Source organism: Pipistrellus kuhlii, unplaced genomic scaffold (genome assembly GCF_014108245.1).
Source record: "Pipistrellus kuhlii isolate mPipKuh1 unplaced genomic scaffold, mPipKuh1.p scaffold_m20_p_13, whole genome shotgun sequence".
Lineage (NCBI taxonomy): Eukaryota > Metazoa > Chordata > Mammalia > Chiroptera > Vespertilionidae > Pipistrellus > Pipistrellus kuhlii.
Window position 1 is genome coordinate 29,237,385 of NW_023425438.1, and position 22,312 is coordinate 29,259,696.

General features: G+C 44.4%; 1 long non-coding RNA gene across 1 annotated transcript; it reads left to right on the forward strand.

Annotated features, from left to right (window-relative positions):
- Nucleotides 1-78: 78 nt before the first annotated feature.
- LOC118717815 lies at nt 79-13,474 on the forward strand. Its single transcript, XR_006741427.1, has 2 exons — nt 79-268; nt 13,159-13,474. It is a non-coding gene; the product is annotated as an uncharacterized LOC118717815 (long non-coding RNA).
- The last annotated feature ends 8,838 nt before the right edge of the window (nt 13,475-22,312 follow it).

Sequence of the window (22,312 nt, forward strand, 5' to 3'; positions counted from 1 at the left end):
GCGCGGGGGAGGGGGCGCCGGGCCGCGGGCTCACCAGCGGCCGCCACGAGCGCCCAACGGCGGCGTGGCTGGGGGGGAGGGGGGGAAAGAAAGAGGCGGAGGAGGGGATAGGGGTGCGTGGGGGGGGGGGGGCGAGGGGGGAGCGAGACGTGCTCCTTCCCCCCACGCCGCACGTGCACCCTAAAATGAAAGCTTTCTTTGCAGCCGGAGTGCCCGGGGAGGCTGCTGGCTGCCCGGGGCCGGAGCGGCGCGGGCGGAGGGAAGCCAGGTAGAGTTGCTCCCGGACACCCTCCCCCGGGCGCACCCCCACTTCCCCTCCCGCCGCCGCGCTCCCCGCTCCCCGCGTGCGGACGCCGCCGGCGGCCCAAGTGAAAGCCCCGAGCCCGCCCGCGGCAGCGCTCGGGAAACTTTGCCCGAGGAGAGGACAGGGCTGGCCAAGAAAACCACCCCAAGTTGGGAGCTGAGCCTCCCAAGTTGCAGCTCCGCAGCGGGCGAGGGGAAGGCAGAAGGGAGCGCGTGGCGGCGCGGAGTCCAGCCCAAGTTTGGAGGGTGGCGGGTCGGGGAGGGCAGCGCGGGGGGCTCTGGAGAGAGGAGGGGGGCAAGGGTGTGGGAGGCGATGCAGGACCCAGGAAGGCGCCCCCAAGGCCGAGCGGGGGGTCCGGGGTACTGGAGCGCCCCGACCAACGATTGGGTCTGGATGCAACTAGAAGCACACGGAGTAGAGGCGCCCAAAGGGTCGCGGAAAAAGAGAGAGGAGAGAGGCCGAGAAATAAAAACATGAGCAGCCAAACTCGGGGCATGTTTGGGGCTCCGGAGGGGAGCGATGGAGGCGCCGAGCGGCCGCGGGCCGGAGGACAAAGCGCGGGCGGCCCGGGAGCCCAGCCCCTGGGAGCGCGCCGCTGGCGCCGCGGGGGGTCCCGGAACGGGGTCCGGAGGAGGGACACACCCCCTCCCGGTCCGGAGCCGCTGCCTAAGCGCAGGAGCATGAAAAAGAAAATGTTTCTTACGGACAGAGCACAACTACTCCTGTGCTGTTACCCGGGGAGAGAACATAGGGAATGGAGAGAGCGCGCCTGGCTCGCTGGGGCAGCGGGGATGCGGTGGTGGCGGGGTGGCCGCCTGGGTCAGCGCCGGGCTCCCCACGCCGAGCCGCCCCCCCCCCCCCGCTCCCCTGGAGCCCGCACCACCCCCCTCTGGCCTCTCTGCAGCCGTTCCCGGGAAACTAGGGGAGACCTGTTGGAAATGAACCCCTGTCTCTTTAATGCATGCGCGCGCGCTCCAGCGCGTACACACACACACACACACACACACACATGCGCGCGCGCACACACACACACACACACACACACACACGCTACCGCTGTCAAAAAGCGGGCTTCACTCTGGCGTGGGATACTTTCAGTTTTTAAGTAAAATGTACAGCAACAGCACCCCCTGCGATTGGAAAGTTTATTCGGAAACGTGCCTCCCCGGTCCCCCGGCGGCGTCCCCCGCCTCCCCTCCTCCCCGCCGGCCTGCGCTACCCGCAGCCCGGGCCGCGGAGCCCGCGCCGCAGTCACTGACCCGGAAGGCCAGGGGGGCCGGGGAAAGGGCTCGGGTCCGAGGGAAGCGGGGAGCGTGCGGGAACTCCGAGCTGCAGGTGGACGCGCGTGTGAGTGTGTGTCTTGCAGAGCGAGGAGTCTCCCTCCGTCCGCTCCCAGCAGCTCCACCACCCCCTCGTGGCTTCTCTGTCCCCCTCCTCGGTCTAAGAGACTTCGTTTTGGGGTTTTTTCCCCTGTACATTCGCCCACCCGGCAGGGGGGCTTTCTTATTTTAAAAGCAAGGGCCTGGGCTGGCAGGGGCGCGCCCACCTCCCCAGCCGCGCCGGCCAGCGGCTGTTGATTCCTGGGTTGTCTCAGTAAAGTTTCCAACCTATTGGAACACGACTGGCTTGCCTATAGCTCAGCGAAGCTTCGGGTTCTCCTGAGGAAGAAAAAAAAAGAGTTTGGACGCGCAACCTTAAGAGAGATGTGGGCTGGAGTGCATTGGTGTAAATGTGATGTGTTGTTTCTCTCCAGTTTGGGGGGGGGGGAGGGGGGACTCAAATCCTGTTTAAGAAGCTGGACGATTCACTTTCAGTAAAAGCTCTGTAGCGTGTACGTTTCACCATTTCCCCTTTTTCATGAGTTCTTCAGAGCAGGTCAGCATCTCTCTTCCACTACTATTTTTTTTTTTTTTTTGGTCGAGTTAAACTTAGAGCAGCCAAAAGAATGTCCTTGCAGGGTGGGGAAGGTGGGGAGGAGGGGAGTGCTAGGAGAATAGTTGGAAGAAGGGGAGGAGAAGGGATAAGAAAGTGCAACTGGGAGGCCTTTGCATAAACAGAAGTCCCTTCAGGTAACAATAGGGAGTCAGATTCTTTCCGGACCCAGCTTTTCGAATTTAAATGTTTTCCCCATCCATCCATAAACGTCCACATATAGAGAAGGTATATACATGGGCAAGGGTATTGTGGAAATCTATATGTATGCTTTAGATGGAGTGGCATGTATGAAGCTTTTCAGGGGGGGGGTGGCTGTAGTGTAAAAAGTGATGACTTTATTACCTCGGAAAGGTTGTGCGCGGTTCACATTTCACAGTCCTCGGAATTGTAACTCATTGCACAATTCTGTGCTCTCTGCAGCCGGGACCCTATCAGAGCCGCTATCTGTGGTTATTTCCAATAAATAACTGGCAACATTTTATTGATTTTCTTTTGAAAAAGAAAACATAGGAAATTAAGCACTTAGTTACAAGGAGGTCTGCTATGTTACTGCACTTGTTTCAGATTCTTGGGGAGGGTTGGGGGAGGGGGGTTCCTTCCTAAACCACATCTATAAACATACATTAAAAGCCCAGTTTTGCAGCTGCTTTCCCTGGGTGCCCATGGAGAGGGGAGCAGTGACATTGCCACCATTAACATAGACGTAGTGTTTCCATCATAAAATGCCCAGAGTGAGATAGGAACTGCCCTCTGCTCCTGCCCTTTCTCCCCCTCCCCCGCCCCCCATTTCACCCAGTCCAGAAAACCAGACCTGTGTGTAAGCATTTGGTCCCTTCTGATCACGGGCCCCAAGTCACGGTGGTACCTCGGGCTCATCCCAGCCAGTGATGCCCCCTCCCTATGGAGGCCGGATGGCTGGATGCTCACTAAAGCGCCCAACAGTGGGGAGGGGGGAAGGGAGTCTGTATGATTGTTTCAAGACTTAAAGATGTGTTGTTTTTAAGAGATTTTAAAATATGACGTAAGTATTGATTAACGATGCAGGTGGTCTTGTAGAGAGGTGAAAGGTCACTTCAAACGAGCACACTTGGATACGCAAATAAGTATATGTACCTTCCCAAAAGTGGCTTTCAGAAAGTGATAAATTGTGACCACGTTAACATTATTTTTCTGACCGTTCAGTTAGCTTTCTTTGGAGCTGCGGAGCCTTTGCTGATTCCAGGAAGGGGGTAAGAACCTCCGTGGGCTCTTTCCCCAAACCTTGGGTGATGGCATTGCCTGCAAACTGCAGGCCGGCCAGACGACCCCTCCTTACCCTCCCCTCCGCCCCCCTTTTTATCTTGCCTGCGGAGGAGACTCCCCAGGACTTCCTGCAGTATATATTCCACCTCTGATCTCCCTTACTTAATAGCCAAGCCCTGGTTTATGCTTTATAATGTGTTGACAAGTTTTCTAACAGACTTTCTGAAATAATGCACATATATTCACGTCGGTTAGAAACCCACCGTATTTTTTTAGAGCCCAGGCAGATCTATACTCTAATGCAGGGAGAGGGTGTAAATCATAGAGGATTTCATAGTCCTTTCAGTAGTTTTCCGTATGAAGTATGAGCCGCGTGGCCTCCAGACGTAACCTTTTAGAAAAAAAAGAAAAGAAAAAAACGACAGTGCTTTTATTTTATGGTGTAAAGTGCTTTTAGCTCCGGGGCTCTGAACGTGAACGTGGTCAACAAACAGCTCCGAGAGGGAGACTTCCTGCAGTCCCAGCCCTCCTCATGCCACGGATCGCCTGGTGCGGGAGACTCCTGGCTGAGCCGGGGAACGAAGGGTTAAAGGGTCTGTCTCGATGGAAACTACGAGATTACAATAAAATATTCACTGCCTGCCTGGAGGGGGAAATACCTTTACAGACTTAAAGGTAAATAAGTGAATGACTGAATGAATGGGTAAAAATACTATGGATCCCACCTTGCTTTTCACTCCCCCCCCCCTCCAACGCACCCCCTAAAGGCAGTTCAGAAAATAGAGAATGGGCAGTCGTCTTCATAAAAATAACACAGGGACGGATTCTACCCTTAGCATAGGTTTGCATGTGGGGGTTCCTGCGGGTGTTGTGAGGACAAAGGAAAATGGATCAAAAGAGAAAGGGGGGTTGTGTGGGAGGAAGGAGGGGGGCTTTGGGTGGGCACCCTAAATTGCCAGGCGAGCAGAAGGGCCACACCTTCTTCCTCCTCTCCTTCCAGTGTGATTCGGCATCTGGGACCTAAGGAGGCCCCTGGGGGGGCGGGGTCTACAACTTCTGCCCAGGCACAGACTTCCCCCAGGGAGGTTCCTTGGAGCAACACTTAGTCTGGTATTTCCCCAGAGGCTCCCTGGGCCTTTGACTGGCTGGCAGGCAGGCCACCTCACATACCTGGATGAACCTATCCAAAATATGAGAGGGAGGGTGGGAGGGAGAGAAGGAGGGAGGAAAAAGCTGAATCTGCTCTAACTAAGCCTATACTTGCCTCCAGACTGGGCAGCTGTGTGCTGACTCAATAATGTGTGGGGAGAGGGGAGCAGCAGTCTCACCACTGAAGGAAGAGGCCCCTTTTAAGACAACCAGGAGTTCTGTTCAGAACACAGCTAGGTGAAATAGTCAACTCCCTAAGGTGGACTTCAAAAGCACACAGCTGTGGGGCCATGAAGCCAGTCCAATGTACGGTGTTAGAGATGTCTTCATGCAATACTCAGCACATAGTAGATGCTCAATAAATGGTTTTTGAGTAAATAGTGAATAAATCCTATGACTACATAAATGAGGCCAATGTAACCATCCAAATTCTATTAATCTCCCCCCCTCCCTGCACCCCACAAACTAATAAGGCTTTGATCAGGCAACCCTACTAAGAGTGCATCTCAGCCTAAAAGTAATTCCCACCAAGGATGGTGAGATTTAAAAAATATATAATCCCAAATATCAGAGCAGCTGAACAATTAAGAATACAATGCAAGATATTTTCATCAAGTCAAGCAGACTACCTTATCAAATATCTTCCAAATAAACCAGTATCAAAAGATCCACTCTTTTTTTTTAACATTGCTTTTTAGATATGTACAAACCTTGTTACCCAAATGAGAGCACTTCCGAAGGAAAAAAATACAATAAGAACAAACAAAAAATATCTCAAACTTCAGTCTCTGTGAACCACCCTCCATGAATCTTTTAACAAATGAATCATTTTAATAAATGTTTTCCACACCTACTATTAAAAACAAGTTTCACTTATTTCCCTCTTTTTTTGGGGGGGGGGGGAATAAAAAGAAAAGCAACACAACACACACACACACACACACACACACACACACACACATCTGGTCTGACATTTTGTACAGTAAGTTTCAGTCCAATGTGATTTAAAACAATGTGAGTTAAAAACCTCTTAAAATTTGGGTTTTTAATGGAAATGCTGACAGACTCTTAATTATAGCAGCCCTGCCAGACACTGCTATAATGAAATAGTTGTGCTTTCATAGAGGCACTATAGTTAAGGGTCTGTCAGTGTTTCTATTATAAACCCCAAGTTTAAGAGGTTTATAACTTAAGCTATTTAAATGGCACTGTGTGGAATTCAAGTTATCAGTCCAGATGTGAAGTTGCTTTATAAAAAACAATAGCTCAGCTGAAGAAGGTGAGGTCTCTCTCTCTCTCTCTCTCTCTCTCTCTCTCTCTCCCCTCTCTCTCTCTTCCTTCTAGCCTCCTTCCCTTTCTAAGAAAATATCACAGAGATGAATTTTAGTTGTTTCAGATGGTTTTTTTGCCAATCGCTAGTTATGACTTCACTGTCTAAAAAGAAATTTTATAGGCAGTTTAGTCCTTTATTTGGACAAGTATTCTTTGCCTTTATTATACTTTTTATTATTTTATTATTTTATTATCCTGTGAAAGATAAATATGAAAAATATATATATTAAAATATAGATACAGAGACATAGAGAAACAACTAAAAATCAAGATATAAGTCAATAAAGGTTGCAGCCTCATATAAATACACAGAGGTATACATTTTGTATGACATTCTGATGAAAAGGAGCAATAAGGCACCTCAGATCATCTATCTTGTCCACTTACAGTATGGCAAAAAATGAAAGAAGTATTAACATCTTATTTCGGAAATAAGATGTTAGCTTTTCTGGTACCACTTGGTTTGTTCAGAAAGCTACAGCTAACATGGCGCAGTCAGCATTAAACCACCCAAGGACTATACACACACACACTTTGTATTTCTCTGCTTGACTTTGATTGTTGACAGATGGATCAAGAATTTACTTTGGGTTATCTAATGGACCAGGTTTTTTTTTTTTTTCTTTTTTTCTTTTTTAATATGTTCTATTAACCTGGTCTACCACCACCACCATATGTAATTAATGTTTGTTAGTACTGATATGGCCAAAACCAATTTTATCATAAGGAAAGCAGGAGGGTGATGGTGATGATGGAGGTGATGAAGGCATGGTGGTTTCTCTAGTTAACAAGTCCACTATAAGGGAGTAGAAATAGGATGACAATGAAGGTAAAAGGCTCAAACCCTGGCTTCTCCAACTCTTCTTGCATTAGAAAAGTTTTCCCATAAAGCTCAGGTGATAGACGAGCTAAGATGGTGTTTCACATGCATGTAGCTCTTTGTCCCTCCCACACACACACACACCCCCCAAGGTGTGGCCTTGGCTGGGTTTTGTGACCAGGCCCTAAAGTCACTGACTTCAGACAGAAAGACCCACCAAGAACCGTGTGGCAACCATGTCTGCACTTGGGAATCTTTACCCTTCCAACGAAAAGCCGTTCTTTTCTCTGTCCTCTGACTGGAACCAGACCACCAAATCAGGCCATCGGGGTACCATAGGGCCTTGGTAAGTCTCACTTAACAATAGCTTTGGTTGGACTCCTCTGGAATTAGCTGACCAAAGAGAAGCAGTCACCAAAACAAGTCACCGGGCTCAACGTCCTTCTCTGCCAGTATCCCACAAACCCCATAAGCATCTAAGCCAGAGACCACTCCAGATGTGTGCCAACCATTCCCAAGGACCACTGAATAGCCTGGACTATTCTGGTACCTCTTCCAGAAATTAAGACACTTTTTTTTTCTCCTGATAATTAATCATCAGTATTGGTGTGTTTTTTTTTCCTGCCAAATTTAGCAAAGGGAGCTCTTGTGGTAGAAAATGCCTATTTCTATTTCACCTTACTTTGGCAGCATGGTAGGGGATAAATCTCTCTAGCATCCCATTCCTGGTTGTATACAATTTGCCTGTTTTCTCTCTCTTTCTCTTTAAAAAAAGTCCCTTGCACAGGTCAGCTATCTAAGCCTCCAGGTTCCTATAAAATAAAGAATCTGGTCCTAAGGATTGTTATTCTTTCTTTCTTTATGGAGCCTGCACTGAGCAGACATGAGACGTGGCTCCTGCTCCTGGATGGCTTTTATTTTTAAGGCACTGAGATACACATACACAGGCACAAGCCTTTATGTCACATAAAGTTCACGAGTCACACATGCCAAAGCCATACAGATAGATGCTCGCTATTATCCCTGCTCTATACAACCCTGGCTTCACATTGCTGATTGTAAGCCTTTAGCAAGGACCTGTTTGAAGGCACACGCAGCTCTGGTCACTTCTGACAACGGATTTTTACTTTCTAGACAAAGGGCTTGATGGACCAGAAATTAGAATAGTAAATTAATGAGGTTTGGTCATAGATGTATATGGTAATCCATTTGGGTTGGGTTTTTTTTCATTTTTATGATGTCATTAAATAGCTTAACTAGTAACTTTTGAGAAATGAGCTTTCTATACTATATTTGTTTTATAGACAATGTTATAGACTACTCTAGCAAAGCATTTGTGAATGTATCATTTTTTTAATGGCAGTGTTTCGCTTCCTTAACACATAGTAGGTGTTTAATACATTTGTCGAATCAAAGAATGAATTTCACAAGTGTGTTTTCAGTTGTTCCTGCAGATGGACATCACACCAAGTATTTGTGTCTGCTCCCTAATACGTTAAATATACCTATAGTAGAAAATGATGGTATTTCACTTTTTTAAATAGTTACGTGTGGGTCATTTGTACTGCTACCTAACCTAAACATTATAAGCTGCAAGCCCATTTGCGTCGGGTGGAAACCATTGCATGTCTTTCTGTGTATGTGTTATGTAATAACTTACGTCATTAAAGCCACTGCATGGCTCAGGTCCTGGGTTGTCAGTGTGTATAGGGCAGAGCCCCTGTCCTTTTCATCTTTTTCCTCCCTCAGCACGGAGTAGGAGCCTAGGAAATGTCTGGTTCCTAAATAAAGGCTTACAAAGTAGATCATTTATAGATTCCCAGAAACTTCAGATTCCTATATACCATAGATAACTCGTTATTTTTATTGTTCTCAATACTCAGATTTTGAAATGCAATAAAATATTTATACAGCCAAAATCCAGGCACAGAGGAACTCTGAGAGATTAATTCTGGAGTCTGACTCTCCAGATACTACCTTCTTTAAATATCAAAGCCTGTTCTAGCTGGTTCTAATATGAAAGAGGCAAGGCTCCAGAGCCTTACATTGGCAATTGCCCCCTACCCATCCTCCAACGGTGATTTTTATGGCCTTGTTTAGAGATTATGGGAAATATCAGTATGGGCTCTTCAACTATAACAGGGAAAGAATCATGACCCTCTCTTCTCAAAATTATCAATCATGAACTCCTAGCTTAATTAGAAGGAGAATTTTTCAAATAAACTCAGTTTTTTGACAGTAAACATATGGGGGAGTATGTAAATTAATTATTGGAATATTATGCACATAAAGGGGTTTTGCTAAAGATTTTAGATCTTTTGGATGTGTTGATTTAAAGATTCTAGAAAGTTATAAATATACTCATGTTAAAACATATGCTTTCAGGAAGTAAACTCTCCTTAATGGGCACTTGCAACTCTGAATTTTTTTTTCTTTTATCTTAGCATAAATAAATCAGACTGAAAAGCATCCTCAAACCAAAAAGGAGCTACTTAAAAAAAATTATATAACTTTAACTTCAGGAACATCTTTGGCGTTCCAAGCTGGATCATTTTAATTCCACTGATCTTCACATTTAAAGGTTTCAATCTCTTGAAATTAATGTGACAGAGAAAATTTTAAATACTGAGCTCAGCCTTGTGTTTTCAGCTATTTTACCCTCAGTCAGATTGACATATCTGGTTTGTAGAAGTGTTCAAAATCAATCCATTTCTGACAATAGTAAAAAGTTGATATTCATTGCTTTCAATGTTTAAATATTCTAAACAGAAGAAGCTTTCCACTGTGGGAGCAGAAAGGGGCAAAAAAAGCCCCTGATGTAATGTCAGATGGTATCTTTTCTTCACTTTTTATGGACCAGAGACTGACCAGCAGCAAGGCAAGAAATATTAATGGTGAAATATATATATATATATATATATATATATATATATATATATATATATATATATATATTAATATAACAGCGAATGCCCAAATGTTATGGGTAAACTTGCACTGAAATAATACGATGATGGCAGTAATTATTTTAATGAGAATTTCCCTAGTGAGAATAACAAACGGAGATACCGCCTAATGTTACCCTGAAAGGTACTCTCTCAGTACCCATACTATTGCAGTGACTAATGTGCGATCTGAGAATCCCTCTGCTTTGCAGTTTGGGCATTTATGTCACCACATAGTATTGACATAGCACATATTATTTTTACTACATGGCGTCTTTAATGTGTAAAAACTGCATGAAAAAATTATTTTCATCCCCTTGATTTTGATCGGCATTTCCACAGAAAGGATGGGAGACAGAGAAGGCTGTGCACTGTGGAATTCCACCATCAGTAAGGATGTTTGCTGATGGCTGCTGATAACAGTTCTATGAACACTGGCCTTTTAAAGAAGGAAGGAAATTACGCACAGCAAACTCGTGATAAAATAAGGACCAGGTTCTGATGAAGATACACGGAAAATGAAAGACTCCGGATTAGAGCTTGTCTCCACATCCCTGTGTTCCAGTATTGCCAGCGGAAGGGTCTAGAAAATCTCTCACTGGACCGAAACCCTGATAAAGCGTCACATTAACTGCACCTTAGTCCTGAGGTGGAGATAAGATTAGATTTTCCTGGGTGTAATTTCAATTATGATGCTTACTTTGGTGGGATGCTTTTCCAGAGAGCAAGCAGAGGAGCAGAATCCTGGCATCCAGAACGAAGCAAGCTGGAGTGCCTGGCCCAGGTTGTTTCCACAAAGAAGGTCAAAAAGGGCTGAAAGAAAAGGTGTATCAAGGCATCCTTGGAACTCGGAGCCAATAAAAATGAAACTATTCTCTTCTGAGACCTAATTAACTTTTATATCCAAAGCTACACTGCACATTTGTTCATTGCTTATGACTAGGGCTAAAAAAATATATGTGCCATGGAACCAGGCTTTTAAATGATCTATTGGATGGCTTTTCTGTCTCTGTAAGGAATTTTCTGTTCTTTAGAGGCATTCATGCAATGAATAAGGAAGCCTATGCTAATTTTTTCCCCTCAAAATGTTAAGTATTTCCCTGCATCTATTTTCAAGGAATCAGAGACGTGGACCCTGAAACTTCCAAAAATATTCCCTTCAAATCCAAAAACAAAAACAAAGCAAAAATGTTCCAGAAACACATTTCATGCCAGAGGCTTTGCAAGGATTAGTCTCCTATTAGAGTCGCTGTTCCTCGATGATCCTTTTTCATGTTTTAAAGGAAATATATATTTTTCTGTTACCTTTCCCGACTGTAAAGCAATCACAGGAACCTGCAGGAGGCACCATAAATATGCAAATTTCTGAGAGATAACTGTTTTCAGTGGTTATGCCTCCAAGTAGTCCGGGAAACGGGAGAGCCAGAGCTGCCTCCTTCCGAGTAATTCGTATGTTGGTAGTGCCCCCTGCTGCAATCACAGGTTGTCCAAGAAAAGGAGAATAAAATTTGGAAGCATTTAGATCTGGTTAATATGGGAAATAAATGCCCACTACCCCTGCTATAGGGAACAGCCATTCGTGGGTTCAGGGTTCCTCCTGCCATTTACAGATTCATTGTAAATACTCTCCTCAGCCTAATATGCGGAAGATTTGCTTTTATCTCTAAACCTTTAAATATGCAGTTTACATAGATATGGATTTTATTCTAAAAAAAAAACAAAAAACAAAAATAAATAAATAAATAAATAAAACACTATATCACACCAAGATGCAAAACAGCATTTTTAAAGAATGAAAAAATTTAAGAATTTTCTAGGGTTATCTAAGGATAATAAATTCTGAATTAGAGGAATAGCATGCTCTACGAGTGCATTAAGACTGGAGGGGGAAAGTTAAAGTGTTAACTGCGTGGAGAGCTATTACTCAAGTTCAAATGGCCTTATTTATTAAAGGAAAATTTTGTGGGCCATTAGCCATCGTGTGGACTGGACAGTTTGATATTCAAAAATAAAATGAAATAAAATAAATAAATGAAACAACCACGTTAGGAACATTGGGAAACTGATTGCCGTAGCTCTATCGTCACTCAATTACAGATTTTCATATTAAGACCTGGGGAAAAGGGGTGGTGAAGGGGAATAACACACAATACAATTCAGACCTGTGCCGGTCTATTGGATACATCATATGCATTTTTAAATTGGCTGAATATATATTCACATGACAGAATCTAATGGGTTTAGAAGGAGCCCTTGCTCTTGATCAAATCATAAAAACTGTTATAAACTTGTCCATCACATCAGATCACATACACTTCTATTAAGATTGTGTTTTGTCTTGTTTAAATACTAGAGTTGAAACAGATAAAGGGAATTATACCATAAAACACACACACACACACACACAACTCAGGTATTAGAAACTCTAGCTAGAGCCATCGAGGTAAGCAAGCCTTCATGACACAGGTACTCAACTGTTTCTGTTCAACCCACCTCAGTCTTCCAATGCCCAAGCCCCCAGGGTTGCAATTTTCTAACATGTTTCAGACATGTTAAGCTCTCTCCTCGTGTAAACCCCTCACAGTGGCTATGTAGTGGAGCTTGAATTTCAACTTAGCTCTGTACCTCATTTCCATATTCAGATCTTCCCAGCTAGAGCAAAGTGGAGGACTGAGGAAATTACCTCTATCATTTCAGCAGTGAGCCTGCCTTTCTCGGCATCATCCGGGAATCTTGTACCCTGTCTTTAAGAGCCCTGACCTGGGCGTCTGTGAGGAGAGGGAGAGGGAGAGGAATGGGTGGATGTTAGCTACCAGGCAGAACTAAGTAGACATAGATCTTGATATGAAAGATATCCATCTTTTCCTTACTCAAAACTTACGCAAGCCCCCATTACTCTGTGAGATGAGGAGGAGCGTTGTGAAGCCCTTGCTCTGAGTTTTATTGCCACAGAAGGTGAGCTGTTGGGGAAAGAAAACCAGTGCACAAAGCAGCAGTAGGGAATCTTGGCTCCTCTCTGCCAGAGCCCCTGCCATATATGTCCTGTCACTCACCTACTAGACACTCGGTGCAACCATTCCATCTATTGAATCGAGAGACTGTTTGATCTTATCTGCATCTGTGAGCTGACTGTCAACCTGCTTAGGCTGCATATTAAATCATCTATAGTAGCTGTATCAAGCTGGGATGATCTGTTAATTCTAAATTTATTAACCCTTGGAGTGCAGTCATCATGTTTAATCTAGTGTGGCCCGCATTTATTTTACAAGACTAAATCCTTCTCGAAGATATGGCTGTGCTGTAGGTGAAAAACAGCTAATGTGGGTGGGTTTCATTCTGATAACTAGGGGTTGGGGAGGGGGGTTGTCTGGAAAATACTAGTGTGGCTACCCCAACAGGCTATGTCTGTCCTGTCCCAGGCACTCTCCTAGGCTGGGATCTGCCTGGGAGACCTTTTCTCCAGAAATACTTCTGTCTCCAAGAAGAAAGTAAATGGGAAAAAAGAGGAGGGTGAAGAAGAGGGAGAGGAGGAAGACCTCTGACAGATGGTTCAAAGCCAGAAACATGGATTTCCACAGCAGTCACCCTCGAAAGGAATGCCTGAGGAGTAAATTTCCCCAGGCACACACCGGTGAAAGGTGCTAACAAAATTCCTTCAGTAGTGAGTCAAACTTCTTGATCAATAAGGGTCACCTTATGTCTAGATTGAATGATTTCTTTCACATACATTTCCCCATTCCCACCAAAGCAGAATTCCAAGGTTGTCCTGCTTAAAACAAAACAAAACAAACAAACAAACAAACACGTGGGGATGATGTTCATTTAATATGTTAATCTGGTCTTGAGACAAATAAAATAAAATAAAATAAAATAAAATAAAATAAAATAAAATAAAATATACCCATCTCTGCTACTTGCCTATTACTATGTTATCAACATATTCATCGCTTTTTCTTTCAGACACAAACTGCTAGGCATGCTCCCTTTTTGGGCAACCTCGTGCCTGATATCTCTCTAATGTAGCCTAATAACAATTTTAGCATTCAGATGAAGCGATTTCATTCTGTGACTGCCTTTTCTATTAGATTTGATTTTGAGAAGCCCCAGTGGGTGCCTTCGAGGCAGAGATCTATCTGTGAGGCTGCTACCGACTCAATAGCAGCCTGGGCTAACCTTGACCTTTCCCGGGACCCCGCTCCATCTGGTGCCAGCCTGCTCTCCACCCCACCCCCCTCCTCTCTTGCTTCATAGTCAACATTGATCAAGGCAGAACGGAGCGCCTCCTCTCCTGGAAGGGCTGGGCAGGCTCAGAAGGACAGCACATTTCAGGATATGGAAATGATCAAGCTTCTTATGCAATCATAAATCTACATAGGAGGCTTGTGATTTGATATTTCATTCACCTCCAAAGATCCCCCCCCCCCCCCCCAACAGGGATTTATAAGCTCTGTAAGAACTCCCGGACAACGGCTTTCCCCAACACCTGGAAATTATCAAGCTTGCTGCTTGCTGAATGATGCTAACAGCTCTAATGCTGCAAATTCATTTTCTAACAACTCACTGACTTTTATCTCGGATTTGTGCGTGAGTGTGTGTGTGTGCACACACACATCTTCCTTTAAGAAAAATCTACCAAAGCAAAGGGGTAGTATCAAACACACCAAAATCAAATCTGACTTAAATATCCCACATCTCCACGCCCATCCCCATTATGTATTTGTAGGTAGATTTCTCTATTTCTGTATAGTCTGTCCCCTTTCTGAATGGTTTAAAAGGGGAGAAATAAAGAAGAAAAGAAGAGTGGGATGGGGGGGGGGGGAAGAGAGGGAGAGAGAAAGAAGAGAGAGAAAATGGGAAAGATTCCAGAGGGAGGTAACACTTTCATGGACCATGAACCCTACCTCTGCCCTGCCCAGGCCACATTCCTCCTTCCCTCAAAGACACCCCCCCCCCCCCACGACTCCTTCCCACGTCACCCACTACAGGACACAGATGCCTGCTCTGCCCCGCTCTCTCTCTCTCCGCCCCTCCTGCCTGCTCCAGGGGCGGGATGGTGAAGAGGCTGGCGGAAGGGGAGTCACGTGGGCAGCCCGTGGGCAGCGGCTCCAAAGAAATTGACTGACTGGCCGCTTGGGCGCATTTCAATATATGGAAATGACCAGGGGCTTCTGCCATAAATCAGCACTCAACACTTTGTCATTTTCTGCAGTTTCTGCCTCATTTTCCTGTTTTCCTCTCCTCCCCGCGGGAGCCTCGTTCCTCGCATTTCACTCTGCCGCGCCTCCCTTCCCACCTCCAGCGCCCAGCCTCTCCAAATTTTGCCCCAAACGCCTCTCTTTCTGGTCTCCGACCTCCCCTCCCCCACCCCAAACCAAACCCCCCCCCCCCCGTAATTGGAGACATCCGGTGGATGGTTCTTTTCTTTTCCCTTGAACATTTCTTTTTTCTCTCTAACAAAATCGCGCAATGTTTTGCGGTCTTGCCTGGGATTTCCTTCGACCAGGGGCGCCCGGGATGCGCTCCCTGAGTCCGCGGGCGGGTGCCTCCGGCCCCTGGTGGAGAAGAGAAGAGAGAAAGACCACGGTCCTGGGCGTGCCTTTCCCCATCCCAGCTCCCGTCCAGCCACCACCACTACCCCTCTCCCCCACCCCAACCCCACCCCCGGAGTTCCCTTAGCAAACTTAAAAGAATTATCAGAAGCAACTTGTGCCCTGCGATGCCGGGGAGAAGAAGAAAGGGGGGGAGGCGGTGGGCATCTCAGTGGGCTGGCAGGTCCCTGCGTGTCTCTGGCAGACCCTCCCGTGCCCTCCACCTAACCCTGCCCCCGGGGCCTCGGGCCCCTTTGGAGCCAGAGCTGCGCGGCCCCGCGATCTGCAATTACTCCGGAGCTCAGCGCTCAGCGCTGCCTGGATGTCGTGGCGCGTGCAAAAGCAAAATTAACAAAACCCCATCACCGCGCTGTTGGTTTGGTTTGGTTTTGCTTTCCTTTTTTTTTTTTTTTTTTTTAGTTCCCTGCAGAAGCAAACATTACCTAGCTTTCTCCACCCCCCCCCACCCCCCCCCCTCTTCCAGCTCCTGTTTGAGATTCCTAATCTTTCAACTTGGGTCTCTCTCTCTCTCTCTCTCTCTCTCTCTCTCTCTCTCTCTCTCTCTCTCTCTCTCTCTCTCTCTCTCTCTCTCTCTCTCTTCGACTGGGCAGCCTCTCCTTTTTCTTTTTCCCTGGGATCCGGGAACAATAGGCATGTAAAGGGTCAGTGGGCATCACCCTATACAGCTCAGAACCTAATTAATTTTATTAAAGGAGGATCTGTTTATGCAATATGACAGCCTGGGGGGATTAACCATTTGAGGAACGCAGACTCTTGTTCACAGACACCCGAGACTCCCCTCCTCACATCCTAAGCTTTGCATTTCCTGCCCCATTTGATCCTGGCCGGCACCCGTGATCCGGGTCTGGTTTTTTGTTTGACCTTGGGAGAAGAATGTCTAATTCCCTGAGTCCTACAAAATTCGAGGGGCACCCAGAAACATCCATCTATTTCCATTGCCAGATGACAGTTTGTTGCAGTGACAGCTCAAAATGTCTCCCTATTGGGGTGGGGGGGGGCACCCTAAGGTGTCCTATAGTCTGGACATTTGTTGCTTGGTAATATTCTACTTGGAATCACCTCGTGTGAAATCCTATGTGCTTTCTCAAGAGCAAAGGAAAATGTAACCGTTTTTAAGTTATTATATATATTTTTATTTTTTTCCTGCCACTTTGATCATTTGAAATACATTTTTAATAACCTCCTGGAAAAGAATTTAATAGTTCAGACATATTGTTCTTTGACTTAATATCTCTGTGTATTCCTTAATTGCCAAAACAAAGTTTATTACACTTACAAAGGCTAACTTTATATCTCCTAGGAATTCTAATGTTATCGGTTTGGGGGTGTGTGTGTGTGTGTGTGTGTGTGTGTGTGTGTGTTGTGTGTTTTTTTTTAATCATCACCTTGGATTTTGTTCAACAGGAATCTAGAAATGTATAGCATATGTATAGAAATAGATATGATAAAATATTCAAGAGCTTTCTGAAGGAAAATGTGCTTGAAAATAACCCCCTCTTTTATGGAATTTGTTTTGATTTAGATCTATAGATAGGAGAAAGAATGAAAGAAACTGTGAATTACACTGAATATAAGATGTTTATCACTTTAATATTGCACTTCCGAGCATCCATGTTACAGGGCTTTGGAATACTCTCTACCAACTTTCAGATTGAAGCTCTGCCTTGCACCGTCTGAGGTCTGTCTGGAAAGACCTGCCAGCACATGCCAGCTAAAAATGAGTGTCAATTAATAATAATAAAAAAGCTCCCTCATCCCTACACTCATGCAATTTAACAGGTTTGCAGAAGAACATAGGACGACAACAGTTGCAAGAACATTCCAATATATGCAGTCCTAACAGCTTTCATTTGAGACGCCAAACCTTCCTAAAATAGAACGGCTTAACATTTCTTTTTTATATTAAAAGTCCAATCTACACTTCACATAAAATGTTTTTTTTATCACAAAAATATTTGTCTCTAACAAAATGCACTTTTTGTTCTACCAAAAAAAAAAAAAAAAAGCAAACATCTTGAAACAGATTCCCCAGCTTTTTACAGCTCCCCATTGCAATTTTCTGTACTATGTCAACTCCTCCCTCACCGCCACAAGATACTCTGAACACAGGGGTAAAAATAATTACAATTTAAATACTGAACCAGAATGCCCTGTTTCCCGTTTATTGTTAACAAAATCTCTAATTCTGAAACTGCTCTCTGAGGGAACCAGGCAAGTTGGGGGACTTGCACTGATATTTCTAAGTGCAGTTTGTTGTTTGAAAAACATATTGTACTGATTAATAAAAATGTGAAATAATTTGAGTTACAAATTTTGAACTACAAATCGCCATCTGCTCAAATGGGGGAAAATAAAAAATTGCCGAATATATTTTCTCACCTCTTTTTTTTTCATGATAACATAAACAACATTCCTGAATAATTAAAAAAAGAAACTAACTACACTTAATGCATTTTTATAGTTCAGCAACTGCTTGGTGAGCCCACCTTCTCAAAAACGTGCAATTATTTTTTTTTCTTAATTACTTGCATATGTTCTATCAAAAAAGTCGCATCCTACTGCTTTTCCTGTGTTATTGGGCAAATCTGCTTAGCTCTGTGCACTGCACCGTCTGCCCCCTGGATTGCTGGGATAACACAGACTGTAGTGTGCAGTAACCCCAATTATGTCAGAGACCTATGAGAACATTCAGAGTATCCTCTGGGGTGGGAAAATATTTTTTTCCTAAATTCCAGGAACCCATAGTTGGAGGAATAAGCACCACCCATCCAATAGATGCATGGACACAAAGAAGCATTATAATCAGCACAGCTTATTGTTTGTGGGAAAGAGAGTTCCATGGCTAGACCTGCCGTCGGTGGCTATGGAGAGCAGTTGTTGATGGCCTGGCAAACAGGATCCTGTGGAATTTACTATTCCACCAGCAGAAACCATGAACAGTCATCGAGGACAGGGGTCGGCAAACTCATTCGTCAACAGAGCCAACTATCCACCGTACAACGATTGAAATTTCTTTTGAGGGCCAAATTTTTTAAACTTAAACTTCTTCTAATGCCACTTCTTCAAAATAGGCTCGCCCAGGCCGTAGTGTTTTGTGGAAGAGCCACACTCAAGGGGCCAAAGAGCCACATGTGGCTTGGGAGCCGCAGTTTGCCAGCCACGGATCTAGGATGTACCCAGTTGTTAGCATTTGGGCAAGGAAGAGGCTCAGCCAAGGATCCCCGGCGCAAGGACTCTAACAGGAGATGCAGTCAGAGGTGAACGTCCTGCTTTGAAAACTAGAGTCCTGGCTCAGACATTTCAGATGAGCACACTGATTCTTCATCTTCCCAAGAATAAAGAATCCCGATTCTATTCATTTAATCACAGGCTAATGGGGTGCACATTTTTCTTCCCCCCACCCCCCTTTTTTTTTTAAAGCCTGTTTGGAGGTGGGGGGGAGGGGGAGGTTGCAAAAATGCCCTGTTCTTTTGTAGAGAGACACTTGAATTATGATCAAAACCTCCTGGGATGTGTCTGCATGGACCAGGCTGTGCCAGGGATAGGGAAGAGTGGGCCAAATCATGCCAAACTCATGCCCACCACCATCCCGGTCCAGTCTCAGTGCAGGTAAAGTGAGGGAGGGCCTGAGGCCCTGGGCACCGGGAAGGATGTGCGCGTTGCTTTCACCATTTTGGAATGGGGTATATGGGAGCGAAAAACTGCCTGGAAAATGCGACCCGGTGACCCTAAGCATCACGTGGAATTCTTGGAACACGGCAGCTACTGCTTTTGTTTCGCTTTTAATTCATAACCAGTCTCTCCAATCCACACCAGGTTGACTACTGTGAATAGTGTGAAGTAGGAAGGCCCCTTATTTAAAGCCAATGAAATACGAGGTGCTTTTGAGCATCCACCTCACCCAGGGACCTGCACCAGGTTTCTAAGAACGTCTGTGTCCGCATGTGAAGCAGCGCGCACGGTCCCGGTGCACACACATCTGGCTATAGAACAAGTCAGACTGGGGAGAGAAAAAAAAAGAGAGAGAGAGAGAGATCAAGGAGGCACCCCAAGCAGATTTCTCAACTCCTGGGGAAGGCGAGGAGGGCTCTGCTAGGTGGGGAGATGTGGGAAGAGTGCTCGCCCGGAGCGGAAGAACCGGCCTAAACCAAGATCAGACACACCAACGGGCTTGGGGAGTCTGAGGCCGCAGTTCGCCTGGCAGAGCTAAAGCGCAGGGCAGAGTGGCAGGAAGGTGTCTGGAAAGGAGGTGGGGGCAGGTGTGGGAAGGGTATCTAATGCCATGCTTCACAGACTTCACCAAATCCTGCGAGCAGGGAAAAACCATGGGAGGCTTTTGAGTGGGGTGTGGAGGGCTGACATGCTCTTTAAAAATAATGGAACCCGGAGGCAGCCTGGAGGATGACTCGAAGCAAGTCGTTGTCTGCGATCACACCTACTTTCTGTTCCAGTACAAATGACGCAACGGGGACCTTACCAGGAGTGGAATAGTCATTGCTTTCTACTTCATGATGGAAGATGACACCAACGGTGGCTTCTACTGACCTGCCCGGGATGACTGCCTTTTAGGATCTTCACATAGAAAAACAATGTTCTTTGAATGATTCCGTATTTGAAATCTTTATGTCCAAGAATCTGTGTGTCTTTCCCTGTGGGAGTCTCAATACTTCTTATCTTCAGAAGCCTTCTAACCATATACCATAATCATATTTATTCAGCATCCACTAATGCACAACACTTACTGAATCTAAAAAAAAACCCACCAATAAACAAAAACAAAAAGAAAAAGAACCTAAACACACATAAGGAAATAAGGATGATAATAATACATGAATAATATAAGGATAAAGCCATAAATTTAAAAACACTAGCCATCAAATAACTAAAGAGTAGCACCTGTGATTGGTTGGATGGGGACCTCCTAGTGCAGCAAAGCTGAGTTCTGCAAATTAAAAACCCTTTGAAATCAGATTCTGTCTTTCCAGGGCGGGAGAGACCGATTCATTGGCCTTGGCCAAGAGGCTCCATGGCTTCTGTTTCACTTCTCTGGTGCTGCCCAGTAGAAAATAACAGTATGAAAAATGGGACACCATGCTGCATTTCAAACAGCCTTCTGCTAATTAGAAAATTACCCTGTATCATCATCAGGGCTGCCAGCATTGTTTTAATATGGGTCTGCTAATATTCCATTCTGAAGGCCCTAATTTAAAAATCTTGTATCTTGGCTGCTAAAATCACTGCAGGCTGAATCTTATCAAACAGGAGGAGACTTTGTTTTCAAGTCCTGGACATGGAGCATAATGGTGTCATTTTAAAATGCCTGGAATGTATGCGTGTGGAGGTGGGAAGGGGGGCGGAGAGAGACAAGAAAATTGTCTTTAGATGCTTTCCTTTCAGCGCACCTTCGCTGTGATCTCAGATCAGAACCCCACTCTCTTGAGAATGAAGACTGTGTTGACATTTTCAGTGAGGAAAATCTCAAGTAACCCATCTGGATTTCTCACAAGGATTTAGCCAAAATATATATTTATATGAGATTTTAGGCAAAGTACTTTCACTGTGACATTTACAGTTGTTATCTGCTTCTTTGTTAAATTATTAGTTTGGGTTTAAGTTAAATCTACTCCCAATAAGAACGAGCAAAAGGTGTGGATCCCAGTTATGTAAACATATTCACATATGTATTAGCAATTTAACGTGATACATACACATCTACAGTATGTCCACTTGAACTAACACCATAAGCAAGCACGGTCTGACTTTAGGAAAATGTTAAGAAAATCAGGCTTACATCCATAATTCCATTTTTAACGAATCCACTGTGACTTGATATTATCTTTATACTGTTCCCTATTTCAAACATCAGTAAAAAAAAAAAAAAAATTCATTCTTCCTACATATCATATATACCACAGTATCAAGGTCAAATGCAAAAGAGTGTACCATAAGAAAGCATTCAATTCAGTTTGAACCCTAAAACATCAGGTTTCACTTTATCTGTGTGGGATATTATTTTAAAGTAGATTGGTGGATGGGTATGCTGTTATTCAAAAGAAATGATATTTGTAAAAAAAAAAAAAAAAAAAAAACCTATATCCCTTGGTAATGATTTTAATTCAGAAAATTAGTCTTGGTCATTCTTTTTCTTCTATCTGTACCTTCAAAAGTGTAATATATTTTAGGCAACTTCTATTTAAATGTAAAAAAATGATAAAACCCTTGAGTTATTCTTATTTAAATCAGAGACCCATAAGCAGTGCTTTTCATCCTTGGCAAAAATTAAAAAGCACCAACTTGAAATGTAAACGCATCTCTATCTAAGAAACAAGTTTAATAGTTTTCTGTATGTGGCAATTGGAGTGTGATGACTACTTCTGAGCGCTGTAAGCACTCATTAGCTTAGTTCCTCCCGTTAGTTTGCAATAAAAATAATATTTGCCATTTAGTATGGGCTTTTCACCCTCAGCGTGTTTTACAGGCATCAAACGGTTTATTTATTAATAATCTATGTTTCTGCTTAATAAACTAGATTTCTATTTACAATCAAAGGGGAAATTGGAAAAATGTTCTGTATGCAGTAAGTAAAAGGAGTTGCTAACAGACTATCAAATTACGTGTTTATTTTTGCCCTGCCCGTTATTTTTAAATATCTTTCTGCTAGCCAATTAAAAAACTCAGGGTCCTAGGTAATGAAATATAGAAGAAGTCTGTTTCATGTCTGTTTGTTTTTCTGATTTGGGAGGAAGTAGGTTATTTTCAAAGGTTTAACCCTCAATTTATTTATGCAAAAAGGAAACGTGGTTTCAGATATTACAGATTAGACACCAAAGCGATTTCTTTTCACTTGTGTTTATAAGAACATATCAGCAGCTCCGAGCTGGAGGTCGGGGGTGGGGAGGGGGGACAGTGTTTGGGGGGAAGCCCCTGGAGCTCCGAGGACATCAGCACAGAAACCCTTGGTTGGGTTCTGTTCCAA